We start from the raw sequence: 6,896 nt of genomic DNA on the forward strand, positions 1-6,896 counted from the left end.
GTCTATCATTAGCGACCGTTCCCCCCGATCTTGATGTTGTTTTTACTTTGTATAAAATGCGCACTAAGAATTACATTATGTGCAAAGGTTTTACTACCGGCTTTCATTCTGTTGATGACTATGACCAGACGTCTGTCTGCGCGGTCCGCTTTTTTGGAAAATATTAGCGCACAAAGACTTACCTCTAGCCGAATTCGATTGCAAAATATACGAGCGCAGGTGTGAGTTTTGGTTGCCCGGATGTCTGTATTTATTTTGCGTCGCTGACATAAGCGGTAACTTTGGTCTCGTCAGGACACCAAACATGAACAAATTTGAAAGGAGATCAAAGACTGTCTATACTCCTCGACACTCGAGACTCACGATGTCGATTGCCCGACTACCAATACCCAAAACACAAGCGTAACTTCTATTTGCAGTGCCGTCAAAAATACGTCGCAGCGAGGCGGGCCGGCTTGACGCAATATTGCAATGATGGGGTCAAAGGATTTGACATTTACCTTTGCGTCGTATTTCACTCGGCCAGATGGTTTCGGAGTGGTATGGCATGATTCGCGCACGATCCAGACGTCACCTTTTCGCGTGTAATGTGTGTACGTTCACATTTTATTTTGACGTTTTCCCTTGAAAAATAAAAACCCCCTTTAGTCGTCAATTAATAACAGTTATAACCCGGCGTCTAGACATTCTTCCAGTCGAGAGTATTTACGTCACTAGTTTAGCATATTCAGCCCGGTTGTTGGCCCGGTAAGAACCTCAATTTTGGAGGGCCAGAAAAAAGGTGAAAAACTACCCCTATTGGAAGAGCAAAAAAAAAAAGTGCTAAACTGTGCTACAGTGGAAAAGCGGAAAAAAAAAGTGCTAAACCGTGCTACAGTGGAAAAACGCCATAAGTCACTTCGTGGCACACAGTATCCTACCTACTATATACTACCTTTATACTTTTATTAAGTTACCTAACAAGAGGTGAAGATCTACTGTATTCCTACCTAAAAATAGGCATATGTGTATAGATATCAGGATCTATCTCTCAGACTAAAGGCGGAAGACGAACTGGCAGAAGCTAAAGGGAATGGTAGGTATGGTGGTTTCTAATGGCCACCCGGCGTATTAACAATGAACAGTGTCAGTCAGCAGGGTCGGATTGGGACACTTAGTTTTACCGAGAAATTATGAGTTCCATTGGCCCACGCCGAGTAGTCCCATTATTCCTCTGAAAAGCCTTGTTAACGACCATGTCAGTGGATATATGTAATGGATGGTGGTTGAAGAAAAAAATCCAGCTTACCTTTACCAGGCTTTTGAAACATTAAGCTTTGACTGCACTGTCCATTTGATGGGCCTGGTTGCGAATCAACGTTTTCCAGTTCGGACTGCTGCAGGCTAAGCAATCCATCCCGAGACGTAATGTTAGTGCCTCCTCTCAAATCCAAGTTGAACATTTCCATATCTGTCCCTTTGTCAGTGGTCACGCCATCATCATGCATATCGGTCCCATATTCACCCTTGGTTGCTTGGTCTGTTACATCCCTTTCACAGTCCTTATGTCACAACCTCCCTCTCTCCTCACGTACGTTAACGTTATCCAATGTTAGCTTGATAGCTGGTGAAAACATATCTCTAAGTTTAGCACAATGTAGTGCACTGCTTGTCAAGTTTATTTTTCGTTTTAAACTGGCCTTCTCCGCCCCTCCTTTACCTTTTTTTGCAGTCCATTATGGCTATAGCTAAGATAAAACTGACTTGTTTTGTATGCATGTGTGTTCTCCGAAAAAAATTAGCAATCTCAACATGGCGCGTTAACAGCGTTTGCTTACTGAAAACTAATGATGACGTGAGAGGTCCGAAAGAAAAGATCATGTAGAAGCTAATTTTTCCGCCAAAATAATATTTATTGTTAAAATTAGTATGTGTGGTAACCCCATTTAAACTTAATAATGTATTGTAAAGATTGGTTGTAATGTTGATGTTTTCATGTGTTTTACTGTTCAGAGTTTATTTACATTTTACAGAATGTCAGCGAACGTGTCACTGTTTGATAGACAGTTCTTGTGACTTATGGCTGTGCGGTGACTGAGAGAGTGTCGTCTGATTGGTTGGGTGTCGAAGAGGGAGGTTCCTAGAGGAATACTACAGGAGAGCTGGCGGAGTGTGTGTGTGAGAGTGAGGAGTGGCGAGACACGGCAGGCAAAAACATCGTTTTTCATGCCCATGTCAATTTTGAGATTTTGTGCTATTTTGATTCAATAAGATGTTTTCTTTCAGGCTTTTGGAAGGAAAACGTACAAAATACACATTTAGGTGTTTATTTTACTATAGTTTTTTCTATTTCCGTCAGTAGATTTCTCCTAAATTCACCAAAAGTTAGCAATCTAACATAACATAAAGTGCCGTGACCGCTGTTTCCTCCATGTCATGAGAGGTACCGTTGGAAAGCTCAGGTTCTCCTGCACAATCTCATCGGATCCAAATATGGTCATTTCCTTTGTATCAGCAACCAATCGTGAAAGTACAAAGGGGTCATCTGACCAAAGAACGGAATCTTATTGGCTGGTGTCAATTTCTGACAACGTGATTCGTTCAGGTGCGTCACGTGGTGCGCCATGACACTTCCTTGTTTATATTTGCGCTGAAAATTTAAATCTCAAAATGCCGAAACATCCGCGAAAAAATCGTTCAAAGAGAAGAGGACAACAATTGTCACTTGCACGTAGCAAGGTAGAAGACAAAACAAATGACCCCGAACCTGAAAAACCTTCACTTAGTGCGTCAATGCGCAAGCTGTCACCCAAAGAGCAGGAGGGTTTAGATAGCGCCACACAGCAGTGGCTGATAATACATGTAGCGCGGCTGAATGAACTGCTCAGTGGGTTGATTTGCCCAAATTGCGCAGGGACAGGGCTCAAAGTTAACATTGATCCGCAAAACCATGGTTTCTGTAGCAGCTTAATTTTAGAGTGCAGTCTGTGTGATGGTGGGTACCGCAAAAGTGTGTACACATCTACACGTCTTCAAGACGAAACCAGGAAGGATGTTGCTTTTGATGTGAATGTGAGAATGGTGCTCTTAGCGCACGAGTTAGGCTTGGGCTATGCAGCTCTGAAGAAAATAAGCAAAGTGTTGGGGATTCCTGCACTTCATCTCAAAACCTATCAGAGACATGACAAGAGAGTGACAGGTATAGAAACAGGATTGAGACCAAGAAAACTTGAACTATTGAATTCAGAGTATAACTTATCAGGACATTCAGTTGACTTATTTTTTTCTCTTATTAGTGGCAGAAATAGAGAGAGGCCTGGAGTCACTTCACAGGACAAGGGAGCAGGTCAGGCAGGCTTATGCAGATGTGGACCCAGATGTTGCAGAGTTGCTGAGGGAGGATGCAGAGGCAGTTATAAACATCAGCGTGTCATTTGATGGCACATGGCAAAAGCGAGGCTTCACATCCCATTATGGGATCGGTGTGTGCATTGACATCCTTACTGTATTGGTGATAGACTATGAAATCCTATCATCCTATTGCCATGCTTGTGCTCTAAAGGGAAATGCCAAGCAAGAGCAAAAGATTACAGAAGAGGAGTATGACAATTGGCGACAGACACATAGTGATTGTGCAAGAAACTTTGCAGGGTCAAGCAAGGCAATGGAGCAGGAGTCAGCCTAAACTTGAAACGGTGATAGTGTTGCGTGTCTTCCAATGGTCCACCTAGACAACTGCCACACTTCACGATCACTTTCGGAACAACAGCAAAGAAGCGACCTATTTGCGGCGCGTGACAACCTATCCCGCCTTTCCTGCCTACCGAACCCGTAGGGGGAAAAAGGACCCACACTTTTTTCGTGTTACTACTACGTCGTTCTCAGGACGAGTCTCCTCTCGTTCATAGTATCCAAAAGGGAAACCTGTCTCGGGAGAGTCGACCGAACTCTTCGGAGACGGCGATTGTCGCGCGCCGTCGCCGATACCACGGGACACACGAAGACCGTCTATCGTATGCAATTACAAAGCGAATCGTCGTTCGACCGTCCCACGCTATTTCGTAAGCAGAATTCTCTTATTTTGGTCTTTGTTAGAAGACTTCTTTTTTTTATATAAAACCTGGAGAAAACTCAGCTTTGAACTTCCATTTAATTTTATCATCCCCTATCTAGTAATCTCTAATTTCACGTTACGTCCTCCCTCAAGAGACCTTTTTATCATCCCCACGACTATACCGAACAACTCAGCCGTGTGTAAATGTCGTAAATACATCGACAGATCGAGTCCGCCACGACCTAGAAGAAAAAGCTTTCTCAGGCGGTCTCCTCGTACCCCCGAAAGACCCAATTTTTTAATGATTGCCGAAGAATTTTGATAGTTCATACTCTGTTTTCAAACGGTTAAACTTTGTGGACGAAAGGACGAAGAACGAAAATTTTTGTTTCTCCCGAGAAAAACACGGTACAAAAAATGCCTCCACCTTGGTCTCTCCACAGACTCCTGGCGGGGTGTCTCTTTGGTGTACATTAGTAGATCGGCTTTCCTAAACGTAGGTCCGTGGCGTCGGTGTGTGACTCCAAAAGGTCAAAGGGTACGTGACCCAGACTTCTTATCATCTACGTCTCCAAGACCCCCGCCCGACGCGGCTGTTAACTTATTGAAAGGTTTTGGTCCCTACAGGTATCTTGTTACCGTGCTCCGGTAGAACCAGTCCCGCACACAAGTTCGTCGAAGTTTAGATTCGAGAGACAAAAGGTAAAAATGTGTTGGAGAAAAGACGCAGAAAAAGATTGTATTGGTCACTATGTGTCACTTACCGAACACCTCCACTGATTGACTGGTCGCCGAGCCTACCCGGGTTAGCCTCTCAGACCTGAAAGCGGCGCCGGGCGACGGAAGACCACCCCGGGGCGACCCGACCGGTTAAGCAAACGACCGTTTCGATGTGTCCTGCGATTTTTAATTTAAAACGTTGAAATTTACAAACAGGACAAAAAGTTTTTTTATGACATGGCAGAGCGAAATACTTGTGTCCCTTCCGGGGGGAAAGATATAGAAGGTAGGACACTCAAATAATTGTTACTATGTCCAATGCAACCAGCATGGGATTGATGCGGGTTTGTTACTTTGTTAGTTAAATTCCGCTCTGTGATGTCCACTTATCCCTTAAAAGGAAATTCGGAATTTCTATAGTCGATCTTTAAGAGCGTCAATTGAATTGAATGTTAGTTTCCGTTTAACAAAAAAACATAATCTTCAAAGTCTTTAATTACGTACAAATTTATGCACCGTCTTAATCGGGTATTAGAGTAATTTATTACGCGTATAAAATTCGGTGTAAAGTCCTTTGGCTTAAAAAAATAACTCTATGGTTCGGTCCAGTTTTAACGAACAAGTAAAAACAACAGTATATCTTAACTTTACCCGAAAATCGTCTTCGCCTAAAAAATAGTTAGAGAAAAATGTTGATTTATGCTAACTCTAGTGTCGGGATTTTATAGTTAAAAGCGGTACAAAGAATCCATATTTTACAATATATATAAGTCTGCAGATACTTGACTTATTTACCTTGTTTGGGAAGACATTTCTGAAGTCTTTATACCTATCCTTACTATGTGACCTTCGCAAACACTATACATCCACGATGACTTCACCTTTACAACACACGAGTCTCATACCTCTTTTTTAGTAAAACTCTTTTCGCTGGCAATTTCTATAGCATAATGGCAGGTTTAAGGGTATAGCCAAAAAATTAACCTTCTCCGTGGAGTAAAAGTCTGTGTTATAGATTAGATTATGAATTTTGTCTGTGTTATAGCTTTGATTCTTGTGTTTATGTTGACTTTGACTCATTTGTGTCATATCATCGGGGGGGGGAGGCTTGGACTACTTCGTTTTGGTGTCATTGTGGTGTGTGTCTCCTGTGTCATTGTGTGCCGTGACGTCGTGACGGTGGATTTGTTTGGTGCAGGTACGCACGAGTATTCATTGGCGGGCAGGACGTAGAGACGACTAGCAGAAAAGTGCGAAAAAACGACACCGAGAATCTGGAGGAACGCGAGTATTTAAAAGTTGTCGTCTACATTACCGGGTCGAAAACTTTAAAGAGTCGTTTAGTCGAAACAGGAGTAACGCGCGACTGCCATTGTCGAACGAGGACCTCCGGTGTTGGAAGAGGTATGTCGGTCGGTCTTACCGTCTTCCGTCGGCAGTAATTTTCCACCTCTACCCGCGTATGAACCGTCCCGACGGGAGCTTTGGACGAAAAGGCGGTGTTTCTATGGCAAAAACCGTCGCGCGCGGCGTATAGTGTCCAACTCCTGTCGAGTAGACCGTAACAAGACTCATGGCAGGTACGACCGTAAAGAGACCTCGTCCCGGACAGTGACACTGTACGGCCCACGCGATGTGTCCCTATTCCGGAAAAGGTTGGGGGTGGGAGAGCGAAATTTTTCAAAGCGTCGTAGGCAAGAAACACCGATTGGTCCACAAGGGGGTAAAGGAGACCGAAAGGAATATGCGTTGTGGTCCTCCCTAACGTGCTGACCACACATTCCCCCGACAGGTAGTCATCTGTACGGCACCTCCCTCTCGGACCGGGTATAAAAGCGAAGTAAAATAGCAACTTGGGACCAACAACTCTAACCCGGGGGACATTATTAAAACGTTTCAAATCGTAAACAACGTCAGTCCGAAGGGATGTGGGAAGGGAGGGGATTTGAAAAAGAAGACACTGAGTAAAAGACTCACGACATGGGGAAGCAACACCCGTACTAAATTGTGAACGTGAGAAAAGTCTGAAGTACCGGGTCCCATACCCAAGTCACGTTGGTGGAGGGATTCTTACGACGCGGATAGGGGTACTGTTTGTAGAGACACATCGGCCGTGGACCACCGCTAAGTGTCTGGGACCGAG

Source organism: Notothenia coriiceps, unplaced genomic scaffold (assembly GCF_000735185.1).
Source record: "Notothenia coriiceps isolate Sejong01 unplaced genomic scaffold, NC01 NC01_scaffold00010967, whole genome shotgun sequence".
Taxonomy (NCBI): Eukaryota; Metazoa; Chordata; class Actinopteri; order Perciformes; family Nototheniidae; genus Notothenia; species Notothenia coriiceps.